The sequence below is a fragment of the Danio rerio genome, chromosome 24 (genome assembly GCF_049306965.1).
Source record: "Danio rerio strain Tuebingen ecotype United States chromosome 24, GRCz12tu, whole genome shotgun sequence".
Taxonomy (NCBI): Eukaryota; Metazoa; Chordata; class Actinopteri; order Cypriniformes; family Danionidae; genus Danio; species Danio rerio.
In genome coordinates this window covers 5,061,970-5,088,350 of record NC_133199.1, presented here as the reverse complement: position 1 = coordinate 5,088,350, position 26,381 = coordinate 5,061,970, and the positions used below count along the sequence as shown (strand labels likewise).

The 26,381-nt window shown below is 36.1% G+C and overlaps 1 protein-coding gene across 3 annotated transcripts in view; it reads left to right on the top strand.

Moving 5' to 3' along the window:
- The window catches only part of agtr1b (angiotensin II receptor, type 1b), a 250,778-nt gene that overhangs the window by 120,435 nt on the left and 103,962 nt on the right, over positions 1 to 26,381 (top strand). For all 3 annotated transcript variants that reach the window (XM_068217143.2, XM_073941398.1, XM_073941399.1), the window contains 2 exons: positions 9,817 to 10,071; positions 12,063 to 12,137. The gene's annotated coding sequence lies outside the window, so the exon portion shown is untranslated. The remainder of the gene's footprint in view (positions 1 to 9,816; positions 10,072 to 12,062; positions 12,138 to 26,381) is intronic.

Genomic DNA, 26,381 nt, shown 5'->3' with positions numbered 1-26,381 from the left:
CCTCAAGGGTACATATTAGTACATAAAAATCACAAAAGTGTTCCTCTTAAAAAATTGTAGGTACTAATATTTACTTTTAAGGTACCAATATGAACCCTTTAAGTACAAACGTGCACCTTTTGAAAAGGTACCACCCCAGTGACAGCTCGCATACCTTTTTTTTCTGAGAGTGTGTAATTTTTAATAAACAAAAATGGTGTCAAAATAGTACATTTACTCACATTTATTACAGAATAAATCTCCATTATTAATCACAAAACATGCTAAATTAATGAATAACAGTTTTTGGGTGCAAAATGAATAGCGTGATTATCAATTTCAGTGAAACCGTTTCTATATTTTATTACTGTACTAGAGGGAAGGAGAAGTGCTTTCTCTTCATCTTTATGTCTACCTGATACACTCATACATTTAACGTCAAAAGCCACTTACACCTCTGAGAAATGACTAAGTTTACCTAGATCACAGAAGTGAGAAAAATAGCTCCTTCTCTTGCAACAGAAGAAAAGAAGAAGAGCCCATTTTAGCAATAGCAACGTAAGTGCATTTATGTGCACTCAAGCAAGAGTTGAGCAAATTTACACATTTACCCATCTCATGGCTGTTTTGTTCCTTTTCTTTTTCTTTCCAAAAATGCTTCTTGCATCATTTATATTTGCTAGTATGGATAGTGTCATAACTGGTAGTATTAAGACATTAAGTTTAAATATTTAACCTATTGAAATACATCACTGTATCCCACTGCACCAGCACACTGCTAAAATAGAAAATAAATAAATAAATAATACAAATGTATTATCATACATCATTAAAAAAAAAGAAAAAATAGTTAGGAATCTGTTAACTAAAAAAAACTGTAGCCTAATGACAAAAAGGCAAACTGGCCAGCTCATTTCCTCTGTCAGAATTTGTCCTTTTGAATATAAATAAAAGCATTCTTAAAGCTTTATTATATCGGTTCTTTTCAGAATTTATGATGGCATACTTTTAAAAACAAGACAAATGTGCTCACATAGGCGCCAAATTCTAAACTTTGTCAGTGGGAAGGTCTTTCGAACCACCCGAACCCCAAAATGTTAATCCAGGAGCATGTTACACTTGATGAAATCAGCTTCTGCCATTTAGGAAAAGTTAGAGGGACTTTACAAAGTTTGCTCATGGATCATCATCTATGTTGATCCTGGAACAACATTCCAACCAGCCTATCGGAATTAAGGGATACGTTTACAATTTACAAATTTAGGCTTACAGTTAGGGTTTTGTACGTGATTGTTTTCCAACTACACTACCTGACAGAAGTCTTGTCTTCTATTTGGCTTATTTTACCAAAATAAAATATGATCATGCCTTGATTTTTAATGATTTAATTAGGACAGTAAGGTCTGACTTTGCTTAGACAAAAGTCTTGTCACTTAACTGAAATAATGTCCAGTATAGAATATAATGTCATAGTGGAGAAAGAATTAACATTGCATATGACTCCCATGAGCTTGGAGGACTGCATCCATACATCTCTGCAATGACTCTTGGACATGACATCTTACTCTAGACATGCTCAATAATGTTCATGTCTGGTGACTAGGATGGCCAATTCTGGAGCAACTTGATCTTCTTGGCTTTCAGGAACTTTAATGTGGAGGCTGAAGTATGAAGGAGCGCTATCCTGCTGAAGAATTTGCTTTATTTATGTAATGGGCAGCACAAATGTCTTGATTCCTCAGGCTGCTGATGTTGCCATCTACTTTGCAGATCTCCCGCATGCCTCCATACTGAATGGAACCCCAAACCATGATTTTTCCTTCACCAAACTTGACTGATTTCTGTGAGAATCTTGGGTCCATGCAGGTTCCAGTAGGTCTTCGGCAGTATTGTAGATGATCGGGATGCAGTTCAACAGATGATTCATCTGACAAATCTACCTTCTGCCACTTTTCCAAATGATCAACTAGAAGTCAAGTTATTATTTGTCACACTTAGAACTAGGATCAATGACAAGACTTTTGTTAGGGATAGGGATTAGGTATAGATTACTTTTTTTTAAAACAAAAATGATCATCTAGGACCCAATATTTATCCAAGCAGGTGGCATTATTTTAGATTTAAGGTAAATTCACTCTTAAAAAAAAACAACGCTAACAAATGCTAATTAAACTAGGACTATGTATAATGTATTTCATTAAGTTTTTTGGTCTGGACCAGGAGCACCGAATTGCAAGACTATTTACAGCGTGTATGTTGTTGTGAACAGCCTGAGTCACTTTCGTGCAAACTGTAAAGTAAGTTGTTTCAGTTTTGTCAGACTCCAGCAAAGGATAGAAAAAACATTTTTCAAAGGAAAGAGTTATCTGTAAATTCCCCCCAGACATCCAAACAATGTGTCAGAGTTTATTAGAGCAGACTGACACAACAGCAGAGTCAGAGAGAGGGCTTTTTAAGGTTAGAGGTCAGTCGGAGGCGTCGGGCTTTTGTTGCTTGCTGCCTCTCTGTCTAACTCTCGCTTGCTCTTTTTTTTTTTTAATAAACAAAATTCATTAAATGGGTCTCCTAGAACCTCCTGACAGGTAATTCCTCTGTCTCTTCCTTCCTTTTTGTGATCAGAAGAACCCCGGTGATTCCTAGCATGGGTCCAACACTATGGGGGAATTTCTCTCAGAACATACCCCTTCAGTTCAATTCCTCCCCGCATTTCCGAGAGCTTTTCATTCGTATCCCCTGGAAACCGCTCTGCATTCTTTAAACTCCCCTTCAAGAAAAAAAAGGGAAGGGAAAAAAAGGGAAAGGGTAGCGAGAGACAGTAGGGGGAGAGCCCTTACACGTTTGGTTATGCCCTTTGATCATTCGTTTATCTTTAAAACAGATGGTTGACCACTGTGCTGTTTATGTCAACATACGCTCATTTGAAAGAGCGACTCGCTGTCAGACGATTCCTCTCTTGAAATGAATTGCAAATCATCGGAAATAAAAAAAAAGCAACCGCTTGTATAGGTTAACAAAGCACTTGCCTTCCAAAGAGCCCATCTAAAGCCTCTTTTCATAATACCCATGTCTGCAACCTGCTTCTTTACATAATGTTTCTGTAACGTTATTCGCACATCACAAGAATACAGTGCAGATAATCTACTAATCTGATTATTGTTCAATTATGAAGGCTCCCTGGTCTATAAATCCCCGCAGATGTAGCATTCACATGTACAGTCATCAAAAAATGATCTAATTTTGATAGTGGCTGGCAGCGGGTGAATGGCAGGGGAAAGTGGATTGGGTATTGCATATGAGATGGGCTGTGTAATTCTGCCTTAATAAAACGGCGTCTTGGGAGCTAGGTGATGGGGGTCGAGGCCAGAACTCTTATAATCTTCCCATCCATGTTTATTTAAAGAGACTGGAATTCTTGGTTAGAAATTGCCATCGGACGGGTGTCAGGAACCATCAAAGTGAAGGGGAGGGAACTTGTTTGATGTTGTGTGAAGTGGTCATTACATTTTTACTGCGTTTTTACAAGACCAGTGGTCTTGTGGAAGGAGTTGCGCTGCTAATTGTGTATCAAAAGCCTCCACCAATGAAATGCCATAATAAGTGTACAGAATTAATTCTTGATAAGCTCCGAAATATTAACATTGGGACTTAATTTCCATTAACTATTAAAATCTGCAATTAAGTTCCTTCATACTTAAAAACAAAAGTGCCAAAAGGGGTTTCTGCAGAGGTGGAGGGTTTCCCGAAGAACCCTACTGTAACATAAAACCTTCTATTAAGCCAGGCTCGGACAATGCATTAATATTCATCTATTTTTCTTTTGTTAACACAATTACTGCATCAGATTATGCAGTTTTGACTCTTTATTTCTAGTTGGTGCATTCAAGTCATGTTGGAAAGATTGTTTTAATGAGCTAAAAGCACAGAGTTGTAAAGTAGCTGAAGTGTCTATGAAAAAAAAACATGTCAGAGGCAATGCATATGTATCAACAATACACTTGTTTAAATTAATGAAGTTATTCTTTCTTTATTCATATTTACAACAAAGCTAAGTTTTTTTTTAAACATAACATGATATACAGTGCTCAGCATATATAAGTACACTGCACACAATTATATATTTAAATTCATATTTTTAATAGGAAGATATACAATATTTTATTTGTGCATATACATTAGATTAGTCAGTACTGAAGCCAAATCTGGAGCTTATCTAATGAAATAACTCACAATAACAGTCCAAAAACTATTACAGACAAATTTAAATGTTGTAGAAAAATATTAAATATAAATTTAAAAAAGGGGAAAAGAGAGAGCAAAAAAAAAAATATATATTGAAAAATGTCGTTGACATTTTGTAGGTTGTAATTTGTTTTTACAATATTTAACTTGAATTTAATTGTTTTATCTTTCACTTTCTAAATATGTTTGGTGACTAAAATATTACTCTAAGTATTTCTGTTGAATAAATCTGTTTTGTTTCGATGCACTAAAATGCATTGCCTATATTCACTGAGAAATTGATAAAAATATTCATTTTTAAAATGGGGTGTACTAAATTATGCTGAGCACTGTAAATAATATGACGTGTGATTTTATCAGGAAATCATCAACCAACAATAGTTATACAAAAGCTGTGAACAAAGCCCAGAGAAAGAAGGAAAACCTGACTACAGACCATTACAACTCCACCTAATGACGCCAATGCCATACTCTCTCTCATATTTTACATGTTTGAAAGTTGTATATTGAAGAGCTCTTGAGTTCCTGTTGGTTAATAATAATAATAATAATTCCTTACATTTATATAGCGCTTTTCTGCACATTTAAAACGCTTTACACATGTTTGGCGGGAATCTCCTTATCAATGTGTGCTGGTGATCACACCAGTGTCAACATCACAGGTTTGATAGAAGTTGTTATGGAAGTCATCATATATATTTTTTGTTGTTGTTGTTGTTGTTGTTGTTGTTGTTATTGGGATGTTCTGGAGTGTCTCAAGATCAGCTTCAGTTATAACCAGGGCCAAACAGAACCTGCTGACATTTTTGCTATTTTTGCTGATAATGTTGTAAAAAATCTGCAGATTTATGCTAATGATCAGAGCATCGTAACTAAAAACGTAACATATGAAATAAAAATAATAGCTTTTAAACTTTTAATTAATGTTCACAAGGCAAATCCATCTAGATCCGCTTATTTTGGTAAACAAAGCACGTCTCTCATATAATATATCTACTAAAAGACGGAAAATATTACTTTACAAACTGTGCTGTGAATGAATCAAATGAACACATTAGTCAATAATATTACTGAAATTTATTAAAAACTCAATAAATATAAATGTACACACATATAAACAAGTAAATAAATAGACTCAATGATGGGCTAAAAATCGGTGCATTTCTGTGCACGCAGAGTCCGTGTACGTCTAGTTATTACCAACTATAATACACTATTTAAGCTGTCGATTCATGCATCCCAACCCATATTGATGTTTACAAATCATCCTGATGCCTTTTGCAAATGTATGGTCCAAAGATGCCAAGCTAGTCTCTACTTGGAATGTACCTGAAGTGTAATTTACACTGCCATGTTCCATTGTGTCCATTGGAAGGGATGTTATTCATGCAAGCATCAGTTGCAACAAATAAACCTGTAATACGTTTTTGAGAGAGTCTATAGTTTGTGTGAAATCACAATTTCAGAATTGAATAATCCTGATTTACAAAAAGCTGATATAAAATTATTCATGTCTAAATCGATTTACTCGTCGACTCAACCATCATACATTCATTTATTCAAACAGAATTACATTTGTCGATTAAATAAAGAGGAAAATTACTATTTAAGGTGCAGTTGACCAGTTTTTAAAGTGTAGTGTCATCCCTAACCTGATTTCACCTAGAACATGTTACTGGTTTACCATCTATGTTGATCCTGGAACAACATTTCAATCAGCCAATCAGAATTAAGGGATACGTTTACAGTTTATGTTAAGTTTATGCACTTCTTGAGTGTTATCCCATGATTATTTCCCTCTGATTTTGGGAATAATTTACAGTTATGGTTGGGTTTAGGGTTAGGGAATAGATATGGATTACACTTTCAAACAAAAATGATGATCCAGGATCACATCGTGTCATGGTGGTACGCAAAACAAATAATGGTAAAAATAAAAACGCTCGTGGTCACTAAATTTTCTCAGGGTTACCAAACTGTAATTTAATTTCCCATAGTTTAGTTAGTGAAGTTATTACATTGAATTTTGTAACGCAACCCGAGCTGAAGGTATACGTCAAACGTTTTCCAAGTGCATGACTGTCACCAAGGTTGAAATGGCAATGAACTCCAGTATATTGTGTCATTAGTGTGACAGTAGTTCTTATAGTGTTTTTACCACATGATTGACAGACTAGCCCTGTCAAGGACATACTCTATAACTGATGCTCGGTTGCTATGGCAGAGGTGCAGGCAATTTAAGCATCACCGCATCCACCGGGGGCGCGCTCCCTTCAGTAAGTGGCTTTGCTAAAGCTGACGCCTGCCAACGCCATCAACCCTGGTGACTCTTAAGCGGTGACAAGAGGTCTTAGAGATGAAAGTTTCCTGAAAAGGAGTGACGGATGGGAGATGAATTATGGGGGGATAGATTCCTTCAAATCAGTTTTTAAAATGTTGCTTACACAAGAACATGTCAGAATATTACCTAATCAGTCAAATCCTCAGAAGCTGACACGTTCACACTGAAGGGCTGACGAGACTCGCTTCCCCTCGCTCGGGACCCTAGGGAGCACCCAAGGGAGAACTAGATGGAGGATGTGTATTGCCAAACTCAGAGATGTGCTAGGTCCTCCTGACAGACTTACTTAACACGCTCGCAGGCACGCTTTTACAGCGATGCGCTACCCTCAATTAACAGAGTAAGGCGAAAGCTGCGTGCTTTGCATTTTGCAACAATGTGAGTGTTAAACTGAAGGTGATTTTAATAGGATTTGCTGCAGTTGGGAACCAGAGATTAGCAGCTTTAAAGTGACGAGGGCCCTAGCGAACCATGAGCGCGTTTAATCTGGACCGCATTAATGAAAGACGCCAGTGGAAAGATCTGCTGTGGAGAATTTACTGCAGGATGTTTGTACTAAAAGAGCACTAATGTTTGTATTGTTGATTCCTTTTACGTTCAGCATATTCAACATCATGTAGTGTTGTCCCGAATGAACACTACTGTTATTTTACTAAGCGGAAATTCAAACCGTTTCCCAGATGACGTTTGACGGTTGCCCAATTAGCGAGATGAATGACCAAACTACCAAATAATACCTGCCATGAGTATAACCGCATTCACCACTGGGAGTATAATCAGTCTCATAGGAGAATACGTTCATTCATTCATTTTCTTTTTGGATTAGTCCCTTTATTAATCTGGGGTCGCCACAGCGGAATGAACCGCCAACTTATCCAGCATATGTGTTACGCAGCGGATGCCCTTCCAGCTGCAACCCATCACTGGGAAACATCCATACACACTCATACACTACAAACAATTTAGCCTACCCAATCCACCTGTACCACATGTTTTTAGACTGGGAGAAACTGGAGCACCCGGAGGAAACCCACGCGAACGCAGGGAGAACATGCAAACTCCACACAGAAACGCCAACTGACCCAGCCGAGGCTCGAACTAGCGACCTTCTTGCTGTGAGGCTACAGCACTACCCTCTGCACCACTGTGTCGCTCATAGGAGAATATTGCTTTCACAATCCAAAATAAATAAGGTAATTCAACATCAGTGCCCGAAAGCTCCACCGCTTCCACTACATGAGCAAAGCAGCGGCCACTGAGTGCATGAAGTGTTCATCATTCCACACTTCAACTGAACAGTTGAATGAGTGCATCATCCAGGTACTTAAAGTGCACTTATTCTTTTTAGAGTTTTCAGTGTGAACGCACTGTTTATAATATAAAATGGCGCAGAATAGTGCATAAGTATGCGATTTGGCATGCACCTTCAGTTTAATAATGGTTGTGTAGTTTACAAGATTATGCATAGTTTAGCTCCTTCCCTTCTATCTGATCTTTATCATTGTACATCTGTTGAAATAACTAACTTAGTTTCTGGATTCTATATGGAGTATAACAGCAAATTAAAGTGTGTGTATGTGAGTGTGGGAGAGTGACCTTTGCGCACTTAGCTTGATGTGTCTGGGAAAATCTAAATATGCATCTCAGCTCTCAGAACTACATGGAGTAAACAAAAACAAAGACTGTGTATTTATGCCAATGGTTTTACTAAACATTCACATGTCCAAGACTGTGATAAAAGGTAAAGAAAATCCAGTCCACAATTACTTTTTGTATTGAAAATATGTAATTTTGTTTGTGTTTTTTTCCACCAAATCAGTGGCATCAATTGTGAACTTGGAAATTTAAGAGTTAAAATCCTGTAACTTTCTAAACAATTTAGTAGTTTTGATCAGGACTGAGGTTGATTTAACAGATTTATTCAATATATATATATATATATATATATATATATATATATATATATATATATATATATATATATATATATATATATATATATATATCTGATGCATTTTTACAGCAGTTAATTTCTGTGGATTTTTTCATCCCGAATTTGAACAGTGCACAAAGGTTAATAATTAACATTGTGAACACTAGGCTTTTTGATATTGTTGTGGTTGTTTTTTGTCATTCATTTAAGTATTGTTTTTAGTTTGAATTTGTATTTTTATTGGTATGGCCTTTAATATCTGGTTAAGAGAACACCAATAAAAAGTCTTTGGGCTAATTTGGGTACATTTACATTCTTGGGGAACGTTGATTAATGTACAGCCCCTTGTTGTGAAATAAATAAACACACAACATCATACACAAAATGAATTAAAAGTTATATTTGATCAACGAGAGCCTCCAAATTTGGATCGTTGACACGCTTCATCCCATTTTGTGTAGGATTTGAAACAGACAATAGTGTGCTCACAGAGTCGAGAGGAGACTTGGCTCTTAAGCGATGTGATCTGCATTGAGCTCCACTTCAGTTTGCCCTTTTTGGTCGCTAAGATGTTGAAGTACTCTTTAAGTAAGACCCTTAAGTAACAGACATCCGTGGGAGTAAATAGCAACCTTACTTTCTGTAGTGCTCCCGGTATACCTGAAAAATCAAAGAAACGGCTGATGTTAATGCCACATACGGATTTCTCATGTAATTTCAGTTGATTGGGGCTTCGACTATTTTGGGGGCACAAAAAAAGAATCCTGCACGTCACTGACAGAAAATAATCAACCCATCAGTTGTGATTTATTAGTAGGTTCTCGTTCAAAGCTTCCCGTTCATTGACGGAGCCAGACAAACAAACAATCCGACGGCTTGATTAAAAGACGAAGATGATATTGCGCATTTTTTTCCGCAAGCAGAATCCGGATGGGGTCTTCATACGGCTGTTAAATATATAATTCCTTCTGTAATCAAATTTTCAGTTGTCATATAATGACAGGTAATCAAGTGTATCCTTTTACATTTTAGATGGTTAGACAGACTGCTCTAACTACATTAAACCCTGCATAAAAAATGCATGATATTAATGTTTCTATTAAAAAAACTCTGCCCTCTCACAAATGATCGAGGACACCCACTGTTTATTTGTTTTTGGTGAGCTATAGATTGTTGCCTGGAGCGTTAAATAATTATGATTAGGGAGGGGTGGGATGTGAAAAGAAGAGGGTGGTGGTGGGGGGGGGGGGGGGGGGACCAAAAGTAATAGCATCAAGATCAGATAAATTAATTTGTAATGAAATGCACTCATTTTGCATGACAGCTGGCGAGACCCATTCAGAGGCCATTGAGATGGAAGCAAGCCTTGTGACAGCAGACAAAGAGGACTATCATCCGCAGCGTATGTGCCCCACTCTCACGAGACACCGGAGTGTGCAACTGACACGTCAACAAAAAGCTTGGAGAAGCGCATTGCTTGGATCAATTGCTGATGACCACAAAGCCGAGGACATGTGCTCAACTTTCAAACAGCCCTCTTGTAGTCCAATAGGACAAGAGCACTTATATAATGGTGAAGGTAATGGCCTTTCAGATGCATCACATGTTGCTGAGAAGTAGACGAAGATGTTTTTTTTTATGATGTAGTTTTAAGTTTTGTTGATGTTGTTGGAACCTTTGCTCATGTTGGTTATGCTTAAGGTTAGCTTTTTAAACTTTTAATGCTCTATCATCATTCATGTTATAGATTTGTCTAAAAAAGGTTGTGCTATAGTTAAGCAGTGGTCAGATTTTAAGATGGTCAATGAATGATGTGCTACAATTCCATAGGCCAGCACAATCTCATTTCATAGCTGTTTTGGGACTTGGTGAAACAAGCCTAATTAGTGCAGGGTGTCCGCAGGGTCTTAAAAGGTCTTTAAATATCAAAAACAAAATTTTAGGCCTTAAAAAGTCTTAAATTCGCTGAAACTTTGTGTTGTAAGTCTTAAATAATTTTAAACAGGACTTAATTTTCCCTTGTCCAAGTAAAGCAATCCAATCGGGCCGACATCCATCCAATCACTAACAATCCTTCTTAATAAAATCAGGGAACGAAAAACAATTACACAATTCCTCATGATAATAACAGAGCAATATATCGCTTTACGTTAGCTTCTATGCATGCAAAAACTTTACCGAAGTAAGGTGGAGTAGACTAGACATAATAATGAATTATAGATAGGCATGGAACTCAAGGTTTTATAACAGAAATGCATTAGGTTGCATAGAAGTTATACTCAGTTTGGAACAATTGCCAACAAATATATATATTTTTTGATTATTTATGTAATTACTACCTCAATAAATATACTTTTAACAATATTAAATTTGTCATTAAAAAAGAAAGTAATTTTTAAGGTTTAAAATAGTATATACAAATAGTTTTTTTTTTGTTTTGACACATTAAAGTGTCGCTTTTGTTGACAAGCAAAAAAAAAAAATCCATTGACCCAACTGGGCCATTATAAATAATCATTAGTGTTAAGCCATGTATAAGTCCAAAATTTCATCCATAATGGTCTCAAAAGGATCTTAAAAAGTCTTAGATTTGACTTGATGAAACCTGCGGAAACCCTGTAGTGGTGTATTTATATGATCTCCTTCATACATGTTCTTACAATCTGGTCATAGATGGAGTTGGGGGAGAACATACGTTTATAAGTAATACCGTTTTACTTTTAAATAAGCTTGAACAAGTTTATTAAAAAAACTTATCTAAATCCAAATGATATTGTTTTGCTGTGCTGATATAGTTGTGATGTGAACTTTACATTTCTTTATTGTTCTCATTCATGCTATAGCTATTGTCAGTAGTATAAGTCAGCTTCAGAGTAAATTTATAAAAGTGAAAAAAAAAATGTAACAAAGACAAATATTCACAATTATGAGAAATAAAGCCATATTGTAAAATATAAAGTAACATTTCGAGATATAAGGATATGTGTGAGACACATTGTACTATATAGTCACAATTGCAAGATGCTAAAATCTCAAATTTAAGTCTAATAAAAGGGAGACAACAATGCTTTAATTATCTGCCACTTTAAATGCTTAAGCTTTTTTAAAGCAGTATGTAATTTAATTGTGTGTATATATATATATATATATATATATATATATATATATATATATATATATATATATATATATATTTTTTTTTTTTTTTTTTTTAATCAGCAGGCAAAAAATATATATTATTATCCAGTTATCATTCATGGTGCAAAGATGCAATCATGAGATGTAGAACTATAAAGATAGCCATAACTATTATCATGTTAAAAGTAGACTGTAAGGTTTTATCATCTGCTGTTAGAAATAATCAGGTGCTTCATTTGTTTAACAGTTCTAATAAATCAGGCTTGTCAATGCATTTATTATTCAGCTAGCAAAACAAAAACTTCTTATTTCAGATTTAATTTTGGTAACACAAACTTATAGAAACTTCTCCAACATTCAGAGGTTTTGTTCAAATGTTTAACTGTGCAACTGAGTTCTCCATGTTCCCTGAACACCTTCTCCTCCTTTCAGCTTTCAGCCTTCTCCTGTCTGCACTTTCTTCAATTGACAGTCAGCTTTTACTTCAGCCCCAAGCCCCCTTTCCCGGTGAGTTTCAAAGTTCTTTTTACATTTTGTTTTTGTTTAACAATAGACTTTAAAAAATACAAAAAGTAGATTTTCTGATGCAATCACCACCATCTTTTGCTGTTTTAACAAGTTCAGTTGATTATTGACAATCATTCTATCATCCAACTAGCTTAAGACCAAACCCCTATAAATAGTCAAGCTTGTCCCTCCTCCATTATCTCTCGGCTTTCATGCATCTATCCACTACCCCAACTCCTCACTTTTAAAAGCGATCTCTACTTATAAGGGGGAGCCTTCTGAGATTGGGCAAGACACTGTGCTACCCCTGTGTATCTCTACTGACAAGAGGAATAACACAAGTTAGGTTGTCTTTCCAAGCTAAGAGACCTTTCCCTGGACAGCACACCATATATGCTTATTCTTTATTCAGTCATATATCTGCAAGTGTAAACATCTGAGCAGTGGCTCAGCCAGAGTGGTGTCCCACCTCAATATTTTATTTTCTGCTAGCAGTTCCTGATGCTGATTGACATCTTATTTGTCTAAAGAAGTTGTTGAGTTTTGGCGGCAACGCTCAAGCTATTTTCAAATCAATGACAAGCCAAGGAGAAGAGCATGGTTTCAAGTAAGACAAAAAATAATACATAATAATAATAATTATAATTATAATAATAATATTTTTTATTCCTTATGTATATTTTTTAGACATTTTATGTACAACTGTATATATTGTAAATTTTCTCTTTCTTAAAACTCTACTGTTTATTAACATTATATGTAAGGCACCTAGGGTCTGAGAGTAACGTAATTTTGATTCTCTATATGTCCTGTACATGTGGCTGAATGGACAATAAAGCTGACTTTGACTTTGATAATACTAATAATAATAATAATAATAAGTAATAATAAAAACATAATTTGAAATATGTTTTATAGTTTACTAGGTTTGTTTGCTGAGCAACATTTATTATCTGCTGTGTAAGTTAAGGCACCGACGACATCAGTTAACTTAATGAGATTAGAGAGATCAATTTGCTCTTTAGACAGTTAACGCTATGCTTCATCTGTGCTAGTGTTTCATGCACATTCCATGTATTTAATTTTTTTTATTAAATTTATGATGTTTAAATATTTTCCTAATATGGGGAGGTAATGTAAAGCTAGTTGTTTGTGAAATAAATTTGTTTGGAATGGAATAGCCAGCTCATATACTTTCTTCAGAAAAATGTTTTTTAGATCGGATGCTGATTTTAATGTGCAGGTATGATAATGTTTTTAATTAGGATAAATGTGTTTATAACAGGATCAGATATGATAATATTTTTGCACAGGGTCAATTAAACATGAAAAGAAAGGGCAAGATATCAGACTTCTTTATAAAGAAGCACAAAGCAGATCAGGTTCAAACATAACCTACCCTACCTTTTGCACTGGAACCCACTGCAGCTCCATACATGGGAAAGCCATGTTTCCATCCACCTATTTTAATGCTCATTTTGGATATGCGCATAAAAACGGTTGATGGAAATGCCAAGATGCGCATACATTTTAAAGATGGATAAAAAGGATATGCGCATAACTGAGTTGGATAAACTTTTTATTTGATAAGAAATGCTGCACATAAACTATGATGAAAACACTTTTACTGAACAAATTCCAGCATGCACAATAAAAAAAGTCATATTACTTTGTTATTAGAGATCATGTGATGATGAAAATGTGTTAGATAAATAATCCAGCAGGCTGAACACACTATAAAACATCGGAAATATTGTTTTGGTCATTCTAAAACGCCGTAACTGTTTTAGTATTAGGGTTGGTGTATTATTTATGACCTCTAGAATCAAGAGTGTGTGTGCTCTGCTTTGTTGCAGAATAGATTCTGACTGGCTGTCAATGTTTTTATTATTTATCAGTTGGAAAGATAAAAATAACCCCTTAAAGTAATTTCAGTAATCCGTTCTCAATCACAAACCCTTAGTGGACATTGTCATGTTTTACTTTGTTTGTTTCTCAAAGTGCTGGTAAGCTTACGTTTTATGAATCATTAAGGATCATTGGTTAAACTAAAAATCTTGTTTAATGTTCTACAAAACAAAAAGAAAACACCAATATCTTCAATAGGTTAAAGGTGAGTACATTACCAGTATTTTCCACCTTTTCATATCAGTTATGATGCAGTTATCCAGCAGTTCAAGCTGCAGTTAGAGATTTAGAAATGAGACAACATGTACAGGTTTTGTGCTAACGTGTACTAGCTGTGCCAACTACACTGAGCTCTCCATGTTCCCTGAACACCTTCTCCTCCTTTCACATCTGTCTGCACTTACAGCAATTGACAGTTAGCTTTTTTTTCCTTTAGCAGTGAGTTTCAAAGTTCCCTTTCAGGACACATTTGTGCCTGTTTCCTTTTCCGTTGACGATGGACTTGGAGAAAAACAAAAGGCTGGTTTTCTAATTGAATCACCACTATCATCTCCTCTTTATCCTTATTCTGTCAGCATCGAAGGCCTTCCTGTGTCCTCTCCGCTTACCCAAAACAGTAGACGCCTCACCATTTAGCCGCTTTGACGAGGCGGCCCTTCCTGGCCCATGCCCAGAAGAAAGGCCTTTCTCCTTAGCTCAGCATCAAACCGTAACCTTTCTCAAGTTTAATTACCTTAAGTAAGTTGGGAGCGGGCCGCTGTGCTGTCTCCCCGACTCATCCTTCCTCTGGCGCTGATGTGAAGTCCACATGTGTGCTGAGTCTCCCGCTGCCTGCTGCCACACGCTGCACGCTATGAAGCACTGATGACCCAAGCCCTCGCTCTCTCGGACGCTCTTACACACGCAAACACACACCCATGATAGCACACATTCACTGGGCAGAAGCATCTGTAGAAGTAGTTGACTGCTTGCTCTGCATTCTTGTATGCATTGGATTGTTCTTTTACACTCCAAACATTACTATTGCTGCTTGTTCAATCTGCTTATTTAAAATGAGCTCAAACAGTACAATTCTTGAGGGTTTGTTGTAACAACTTAATTGTTTTATGTTCAATCAACTTAAATTTTTAAAAATTAATGGTCCCATTTTATATTAAGTGGCCTTAACTAATATGTACTTATATAGGAATTAACAGTTTGTTACTTATTGTGTAAATACATGTATTTACTGTGTTCTTATGCTTGATTAAATACATGTATGTAATTACCTCTGTAATTAACTTTTTTTGTAGTTACATTTGTAAATACACTGTTGACCATCCCTTACACCTTAACCCACCCTTAAACCTACCCATACCACCAAACCCGTCCCTATCCCAACCTCAATCCCAACTCAAAAGCAGCACAAGTGTTCTCAAATGCATTATAAACACAGTAAGTACATTGTATTTGTTTATTTATTTTTTGGATGTAAGTACATAGTAGTTAAGGACACTTAACATAAAGTGGAACCAAATTAATAAGCTAACTTAATTGCTTCATGTTGTCAGAACACAAATCGATTGTGTAAAACCCAATTTTTTTACAGCGTTATTTTTCATGTTAACTATAGAAATTAAGTACAGATGTGTTTATTTGAAGGTATTTTATAATATTTGAATATTAGTACAATATGTCTCGTATGCACAATAAGTGCACTGAATCAAGTAGTTCATTAAAAGATTAGCACATGGCAAAAAAATGACGCTTAATGTAACACAAAGTGGATCGATTTTTTTATTCTATTTTAGGATAAGTAAAATCAAATCCAGTACCTACTTTGTTTAAAAAGTGTCCTTCAAAGTTTAAAAAACAATCTAAAGCGAACTTAGTTTATCTGTAGCTTCTTTACTGGAGGCCTTAGAGAGAATAAAATCAAAAAATTAAAATAAAACAAAACCTTGAAAACAATCCAGTATTAATATCTGGTATTATTATCAGTAATCTAGGGGCTGCAGATCGCTAACGGACTACAAATCCATCATTACATGGACTACAACATCCAGTCATGCACCGCTCACACGCACCTGTTCCTCATTCAATAGATTACACACACTCACGGCTGAAAGCTGCTCATGAACTGAGTACTAGTACTATTTTTCTGTCCTTATATTAGAAAAAGTGGATTCTGACATGCCCTGAATGCGTTTTGCACACTTTGCACATGGATCGTCAAAATAGAGCCCTTAGTTTATGATAATGGTCACTCTTTTCTTCAACAGTCGATTTTAAAGTTTGTAGTTTTCTTGTTTCTGGAAACGATGATTGTCACGTAAATACAGTATTCTACTGCTGAGTTGCCAATAGTCATATTAATACTTTAGTGTAAAAATACAAAATATCACCAGAAGTCTCACTGAGGTAATTGATATGTGTAAAAATGTGATATTTGAAATATACTGATTGTACATAAAAGAATAACTTGCATGCTCTGAAACTTACAGAATAGTTAATCATCATTCACAAGTTACAATGTCCAATTACTCTGAATAACCTTACGTAAACAGTTTCCTGAGCCATCCAATTACATTGATTCTTCTTTCCATTGCTCCACTTCTTAATCTTGCCTCCATTTCAATAGATCCTCCTCCAAATGCCTTTTTTTCTGACAATGAATTAAATTCTTCTTAGAGAAAAACTAAAATGGAGTAACTGTGGTAACTGCATGTACTGCCAATCACCCGCAATCAGCCTTTTTTTCTCTCCGTTGCTCTCGTTTCCTCATCGCTTGATGTGTGGAGATTAGGACCCTCTCCACAGGGAGCCGAGCGCCACTCAGGAGAAATGAGGGTCTGCTAGGAAGTTTTACCTCTCCTGTTTGGAAACTTCTCAGTTCGGGTTCCCTCAGCTTTCCCAGCATCCCCTTAAACACAGCTGAGTGGAGTCAACGCTCTGCTGATACACCAATACAGCTGTGGGATGTGCTGTGTTACATTATAATCAGCCGAATGCAATATGCTAAGGGAAAAAGGCTAAATTAGAATCACTTATTTCAAAGTCTTTAACCAAGGTCATCTCTTGATCACATCTGCAATTAAATGGCCAACTGGATCACCCAATGATGCACTGAAATCAAAGTTTGGTTGCTAATACACCAAAACCACAAACTATTGATCATGCTTACCACTTTAACAAATTAATAAACGTTCATCAATTTCCGTTTTCTGTATTTTTTATTATTATTTTTTTTTTTTGGTAATTGCTGTGAGATTTATAGAAAAAAATTTCAAATAGAAATTTGATTTTTGGCATATATGTTCAATGGACATACAGTTGAAGTCAGAATTATTACCCCCCCCTTTTTATATTTTTCCCTAATTTCTGTTTAACGGAGAGATGTTTTTTTTTTTCAGCATGTTTCTAAACATAATTTATTGACTCATTTCTGATAACTGATTTATTTTATCTTTGCCATGATGACAGTAAATAATATTTGACTAGATATTTTTCAAGACACTTCTATACAGCTTAAAGTGACATTTAAAGGCTTAACTAGGATAATTAGGTTAGCTAGGCAGGTTAGGGTAATTAGGCAAGTTATTGTATAACGATGGTTTGTTCTGTAGACAGTTGAAAAAAAAAAGTAGCTCAAAAGGGCTAATGATTTTGACCTTAAAATGTTTTTTAAAAAATTAAAAACTGCTTTTATTCTAGCCAAAAAAAATAAATAAATAAGACTAATAAAAAAATAAAAAAATTATATATATATATATATATATATATATATATATATATATATATATATATATATATATATATATATATATATATATATATATATATATAGTCAGACATACTGTGAAAATTTCCTTGCTCTGTTAAACATCACTTGAGAAATATTATTAATATATATTTATATATTAATATGATATTTATATATTTACTCCAATGGCAATGGTTGAAAAAAAGTAAACAGACATGTATATATGTGGCATATATGACATTTTATATGTCACATCAGAATATGACCTTGTAATCCATATATGTAATTTGGTTGTATTTGCATGTATCAGATTTCAACAGGTTGTTTGCAATCACGTGGTTCTGGTGACGTGCGAAATTTAGATGGAGAGCAGGAAGTAAAAAATTAATGGTAGACATAGAGGAAAGTCTGTATTTTTGTGATTTAAACCATATTTTACAGAAGGTATAAATAGAAACTAATCACATATGTTGGGCATGATCCTTATATCGTGAAGAGAGAGACGAGTTTTCTACGGAACTAAAATATATTTGGCTGTCATTGAGGCGGTATACACTGTATAAGCTATATTATGTTACATAAAAAATACTATAGTAAGTACTACATAGTGTTTGGAAGCATCCTATAGATAATTACTTGAATTAAACCATCATAGTAATTATATTGTCGCAGTGGTATGACATGACTGTAGCAATAAACAAATTATTCAATAGGCTTCAGATTTGTACACTATTATCTACACCATCACAATGCAGCAGAGTTTACACTAACGTTACAGATTATCAGTTTACTATGCTACGGTATTCTGTAGCATTCATTAACAAAGAGTTGTACACGTTTTACACTTTACTATTTGGTTCTAAAACATGTTTATTATAAATTACTATAGTTTTCCCCCATGCGCTTATCTTCCAGACATCACAAAATAACAGATGAAAGCATACGAAAGCATGGACGCGTAGTCTACGTTATTATTTATTTATTTTTGCAAGGAGGGAAAAATTGCTCCATAATAATAACCTTCTAGTTTTGTCGTAAGGTTTGCATTTTATTTATGCTGTCGATAAACTTAACCAACAACAAACATTCACTGCTGTTGCACATCTCAATGTTAACATTACAGTTGTAATTGATTATTGCAAAACAAGATGGAGATTTCATTGCAGCGATTACATAGCAGGGTACGTCATTTATATTCTCCTAGATTTTGTATAAGTGTGTTGGTGTTTATATCTGATTGTTATATAACACACAAACATATTTATACACATAGCTAGGCCTGTATATCATCTTTATTGGTGCACGTTTACAAAAAAAGCTTGTACACATGGATGTAATGAAAAAAATGTTTATTACATGCCACCTTTTCTTCTGTTTTTCAGGCAGTTTGAACTTTATAAGCAAAAACATTTGGAAGTCTATAAAAGCTGTTCTGCATTTCTTATTTTGGCCAATTTAAACAATTTTAAACAACTTAAAACAGAAACATTTGGACATTCTGTTAGCGATTCCTATGTAGAAGAATCTCTTCCCGCCCTCCATCTGTATTTCGTGCGTCATCAATAATGTCATGTGAAAACAACCCGTATATTCTCTGTTCTTAAACATCAACAAATTCACATTTCAACTCTATTTACCACATTGCAAATGCTATGACAGGGCCTTTACATATATGTAAAAATAACATGAGTAGTACAAGAAAACAACTGATGGTATCATTGAAAACGGCTGAAGTACATATTACAATGTTATTTTCGTCATGTGCCAACAGTTCCATTTTTGTCTGTACCCAAATCTATGAAGGATTATTTAAGGTTCAAACAATGCTTTAATCAAAACCATTAACATTTTTTTAAAAACAAAATGAGCTAATCTCAATCTCATGACAGTACACAGGTTACTTTAGGAGCTGGCATTATCCCGGCATATAGTTTAATGGATCTAATTCACCATTAGCATGATATTTTCTTCAATGACTGCGACAAAAAAAGGACCTTTCAGCATCATTTCCTTTTGCATACCAAAAGTCATTCAAACCAGGGACCTTTAACCAGGAGCAACGTGCTATTCATGCTATTTTAATTACAATGTTAAACCATTATTTGTTTCAACACCTGGTTAAACCATTCAGGCTTGTTTAAATCCCCCTTTTTATCCCAGGTGTGTTGGAAAGGCTCAAAGGGGTGAATAGGTCTGCCACAACAGGGACATAATCAAGTCGGCTGAGCTGGCTGTTGAATGAGCTTCTGGGACGAGTTCAGATGCTCCACACTCTAGTTCTCGGAGAAAGAGTGCAAGGTGGATTATGCTTGAAAAGAGGATTTAGTCAAGGATGTACCCTCAACGTTTTTTTCTCCCGTCTTTCTCTTTCTCGTAGTGGTAAGCATCATGAATGGCACCTTTTCTCCTCCGGAGCAGTATTAGGAAACTCAATTGCTAGCTTAAAAGCTATCGCCTTTGTTGTGCATTTCTCTGCATATATTTGTGTTGCAGTTTGGCTGATTGAAACCAAGAGGCCATGCTGTTTCCACACTGTGGATGGCCCTGCTTTTAGAAAACCTCTTCAAATAGGGGTTTCGCATCTTCTAAGCTTCTTTTCTCTTCCGTACCATCAGCTTCTTTGAAGTTGGGCTTGTACTTTGGCGATACAGCTTTGTCTCGCATGATGTTATTAGCAGGCCTATAGCTGAGAACTTGACCCCTGTGGAGTTGCAGTCGGAGTAGGACCAAGCCTACCTGGCTTAGGTGCTTGTTTCAGGATGTTCCCCTCTTAATTAGAGACGAGAATGGGACAACGTCATGTTATTCAAAACAGAAAACACGCAGAGAAAACACATTAGCGGCCTTGACGTATCTATTCACGCTAAGCTTTCATCGCTAAGTCAGGCGCCCTTTGTACGTCTTCTTTCACAACATAGACAAGGCCTACGCACAGTTCCTCTTAACGAATTAACGTCTGCTAATAACCCTTCAACAGCCTCTCGTAAATGGATTAAGCTCTTCTTTGCACTTTTTGAGCAAAATTTAATTAAGATTTAGATTGGGTTTTAGCATGTCTGGGCAGATCCATGCGGCATTCACCATGGTCTTCAATTTGGGACCAAAATAAGTTAAGCTGCTTCTGCAATAATTACCCCATCTACTTTTAAATGATGCCTAATTATGCTTCATCCCCATGTAATTTAATAAGCATCTTCAGGCAGCGCGTGCTAGAGAAGTCTATTTACATTTTAAAGGTCAGACGTTGTTTATTTTTGCTTTGAATAAGAGTTGCAATGTTGCACTAATACCCATAACGCGCCAAAGCTGGCACAACAATTTAGTCATAATGAAGAAAGCAGAGCCACCCAAGCCAAACTGTGTCTGTTGAACACATGGTAGCGCGTGCATTTAATGCGATATGTAATGAAACTTCCTCTTGCCCACTGATGAATTAATATTTGCTGTTATCCTCATGAAAACATGACCAAACTGACCACTTCCAGCAGGACTGAGACGTCAAACTGAGCATCTCTTAAAGACAACAGCGGAATAAAGGAATTAAACGTTTTCCCTCTCTCTATAGCACAAATAATATTTCTAGAAGATTTATGAGGCGCTAGAATTGTTGCAGCTTTCTTCTCCGGTGCTTCATTTAATTACCGCCTCGGAGAGCTAGTCTCCGAGAAGCTGACGAGACAATTGGAGGTGTCATCGTAATTATTTTAGAGGGCACATCGCAGAGCGTTTCATGCACTTGGATTTCCTACGCAGCTCTTGAACCGGCGGTACATAGTAAATGGGTTAAATCAGCAGGATTGATATAATATTTCCTTCACCTGGTGATGTGATTCAACCTCTGCCATCTTTAAAGTGAATCACAGATCTGCAGGGTTGCATTTGGATTAGATCTAGTACCACGCCATGAAATCTAAATCAAATAAAGTGGGAAGAGTTGAAAGTGCTGGTGCAAGAACGCTGGTGAACCAGTCCCCTTAAAGGTCACGTCGCACTCTGTCATCTGCAGCTAGTGTGGTTTCCCGCTTTTCCAAACCTACCGACCACTGTTGTTGAAAGCCGGCCAAGATACACAGCGCAGTGTGCCACGGAGAAGGCGATCCCTCTATCTCCTCCAGAGATCAAGGGGGGAGAGTTCCTGATGATCCGTTCCACACCAAACGGGCCAAGGAAAAGGGAGATTTAAAGACTATCAGACCAAACGCTGGAAGAAAGGAGGAAATGAAGTGGTTTCGATGTGGAGGCCTGCCCACAGCATGCCCTGCCCTGGAAATAAGCTTTGCAAAATGCATTCTGGGAAAATTGCCCGCCATGCTCTCTATTTACCGGGCCCTAGCCGCATTGAGGAACCCCTGCTGATAGCACTTTCCCAAATCTGTCCTGATGCTTCTGGTCTGTCGCTGTGTGCCCCAGGGCCTACGGTCTCTGGACGTGCACTGATCCCTCATTTGGGCTCGAAGCCAACTGAACCATGGAGACCTCTCGCCTCCACACTATCACACTGGCTAAAGCGGAACTCAGATTGACAGATCGCAGACCGTGGATGCTCCGGCCACCAGTCAACCATGATCAGCCTCTACCGGTTGTATCGCACTGCTGGCATGAATAGGGCAAGCCCCAAATTGCCATGTTATGGCAGCATGAGCCAAAACAAGAGGACAACATCGGATCAGTCTTTATTTCGCTCTTTTAATCCTGGTGGCTTTGAGTGTTGGGATTAGCCTTGACCATGGGGACACTTTTTATTTCCCAGAGGGCATATTATTGAGTATATTGAGACAGTCAATTAACTGAGTATTTCAGAACAGCAAATAAAATGACGACCATGCAGCTTTGCTTCAACTTTTTAAAGACAATACATTTTGTGCATTATTCTCATTTGCCAAGCTATAACTTGCTCCTTATAAGGAGGAAGGTCTTCTATTGGAGCTCTGTGGGCAAAGAGAGAGTGACAGAGAAAGGGGTCCCATTGCTCCCATTAATGTACACTGGCGAGTCCTTAGTGTCACCCATGAAATCAAGATGTTAGGGTGTGAAAAACAGGGGAGGGACCGAAAGTAATTGTCATTATTGTTAAGTTCTCATCATCCGCCCTCCATTTTAAGGATGCTTTTTGACTTTTAGCAGCAAACTGGTAACCACCGTACAAATGGGCCTCCTTCCAAATGTTCTCAAACTGCCGGGCGTTACCGTTTTGACATTGATTTGGAGTTTAGCTCATGGCATTGTCAATGAATCATTGTCAATGTCACAGATAACATAATTGATGGAAAAAAAATATGGAAAGGCTGCATTTAAAAAGCAAAAATTTAATAACAGAAAAAATATTAAACACAAATACAAAACAATTTATACACTCCAAATGTATAGTAATGTATAGTCACAATTAGTTACAATAAGAAACATGTTGAATTAAAAAGAAATATTAAAATATTATTTAATATTTTCTTTAAATATATATATATATATATATATATATATATATATATATATATATATATATATATATATATATATATATATATGTATGTATGTATGTATGTATGTATGCATGTATGTATGTATGTATATATGTATGTATGTATGTATATATATATATATATATATATATATATATATATATATATATATATATATATATATATATATATATATATATATATATGTATGTATATATATATTTTTTTCATTAAAAAAATTCCATTTAGTCTATCAATTCGTAATCTATACCATCATTGATCAAGATTAACTTTAACATATACGGCCCTATCATACACCCGGTGAAATAAGGCGCAAAGTGTCTTTGCTTCGACATGTTATTTTCAGACCAGTGCAATAGTAATTGTCCCGTTTTCCGCCACGTTGTTTAAATAGCAAATCCATTTACGCCACTTTGTGGACTCATGGTTGTTCATTGTCTAGAAAAGAGATGTGTTGAGGCGCATTGTTGGCTCGTTGCTATCTTGAGAAACTAAAATAAACTGTTCAATTGACCAGCTGAAAGCAGGTCTCTCCCAGACGGAATCTGTGGACGTTTTTTGCTATTTCTGCTGGGAATTTTGGGAGTATCATAACTAAAACCTTAATATGTAAAAATAAAGAATAATATCTTTTTGACTTGTATTTAATGTTTAAAATGCAAATGCCATTAGATTCACTTTATTTGATAAACAAAGCAAGTCTCTCATATAATATAACTATTAAAAGACAGAAAATATTACTGTACAAACTGCTTTGTACATAAATTGGATGCACATTTTCATATTAGTCAATAATATTACTGAAATTAATTTATGGGTCCATCCATATTCATATGTCCTGGTCTCTTAGTAGCAGAAGTCATCATAGTTGGGTAAAATTAACAGTGAATGAGAGAGTACAACAAATATTTGTTTTCTTATAATCCCGTTTGCTGAAACAATAAAAAAAAAGTCCTGGTGTTATCAAGACTTTCAGAAAAAGGAAAAAAAAAATGTGTGAGGCTGATAACAGCAGCAAGGAGAGAGAATTACACCAAATTTACTCTCCTGCCTTATAGACGCTGCATTACAAACAATTTGTAGTCATTTTTTTTTTGTATTAGTTATAGTAGTTATGTTTGCAATTGCATTGTAATGAAGGAACTGAAAAACGTGTAACCACAGTTTTCTCGTAAACTAAAAAGTTCTGTAACATATTCATTATTTCTAGCTTTGCTCTTATACTATGCTCAAAATGTCAATACAATATTTTATCTGAGCCACTACCCATTGTTTTGTCATACCAAACGTCAAAATGCCTATAATTGTCTTTTGTTTTACACAATTATTATAAGGAGAAGCATTTAAGATATACTCAATATTTAAATAAAAAAACATAAGCATGAAAATGTACCCCGAGCATTAGCATTTCCACTGGGCCAAACAATGCATATTTCCCTCATGTCTGAAGCTCCTGCGGATCTCAGTTTATCCCATACTCCGTCAGTCCCAGTGAAGTCCCATCAGCTCCGGCAGACGAGAGGTCCTGGTGTGATGGAGACAGAGGCTTCGCCGTCTACAGTGGCTGGTCCTGTCTAGGATTCCTCATCAGCCTGTGTCACTGCATCCCAGTGGGAGAGGGGACTTACACCCAGGGCAAATCTGTAAACACCAATTTAATCTGCATGGAGAAAGTTACTGTCATCAGCAGTGACAGCAAAAGCCTCTGGGCCACACAGCCGCACAAAGAGTCACTCCCCCCCAATATTGCTGTCAAATCCCGACATTAAGCTATTATGGCCGTCAAGGAAGCTGCCATTGAGAGGCTTGTCTCTATCCAGCGTTGTCAGTGCGGCTTCCAGAGCGGCCAGTGCACGCATGCATGTGATTAAGACGGGCCTGGTAATTTAATGCTCTCCATTAATTGCCATCATATTGTTTTATGACCTCCAGCATGAGCTGATTGGCGAATCCTTCAATATCCGTACTCGCATACACTGTTTTGTATGCTATGTAATTATTTAAATGAGAAATGGTGATAGCTCTTACAGTGGTGGTTTCTGTTACGCAGAGGGGAAGGAGTGCGTGTTATTTGGTGGAACTGGCTTAATTGCATATATATATATATATATATATATATATATATATATATATATATATATATATATATATATATATATATATATATATATATATATATATATATACTGTACATACCTGCACACACATATGTATATCCTTAGTCTGTGGTCTGCAATATTTCAGATGATGAATTAATGACCTCCTTTAGATTACACACATCACACAAACACATTACCACAATATTTCGATGGACTTCCTTTAGCTTCGAATAGCTCCATTTAATTATGCCTCTGCAATTTCACAACAGTTAGTGGCCTCCAGATTTACATTACTTCTGTTATTTTACACCGAGATCTTGTATTAATCATGGGAGAGTCTGACCACTGTGCAAAATCTTCTTCAGCACATCCCAAACATTCTCAATAGGTTAAGATCTGGAGTCTGTGGTGGCCAATCCGTGTCTAAAAGTGATGTCTCACTATCCTTGAAGCACACTTTACCAATTTGAGTCTAATGAATTGTAATCTTGGAATTTGCCGGTGTCATCATGGATGAATAAATCCATTGATGGAATATCCTGGCTATTCAGTATCTTAGTCAGCTGACCTCATTCTTTGGGCACAGAACGTTACTGAACCTGACCTGACCAACTGCTGTATCCACAGAGCACACTGCACTGCCTCCATATGCTTATATGGTAGGCACCATGCATTATGGGTGCATCACTTCATCCTCCTCTCTTCTTGCCCTGATGTGCCCATCACTCTAAAACAAGGTAAATCTGGACTCATCAGACCGCTTGACCTTCTTCCAAAGTCATTAAAATGAAAGCTTTTTTCCCTTATAAGCATCGCTGAAAAGTGGTTTTCTTAAGGCTACACAGCAGTTTAGTCCAGTTCCCTTCTCATTGTGCATCTGTGTATGCTCTTACTTTCACTATTCAACATGAACACTGAATTCTGCTATTTTTTTCCATATTGATTTCACCATGGCATTTAAGTGATAGCCGATCTTGATCATTCAAGATTTTTTTCCGACCACATTTCTCCCTCAAAT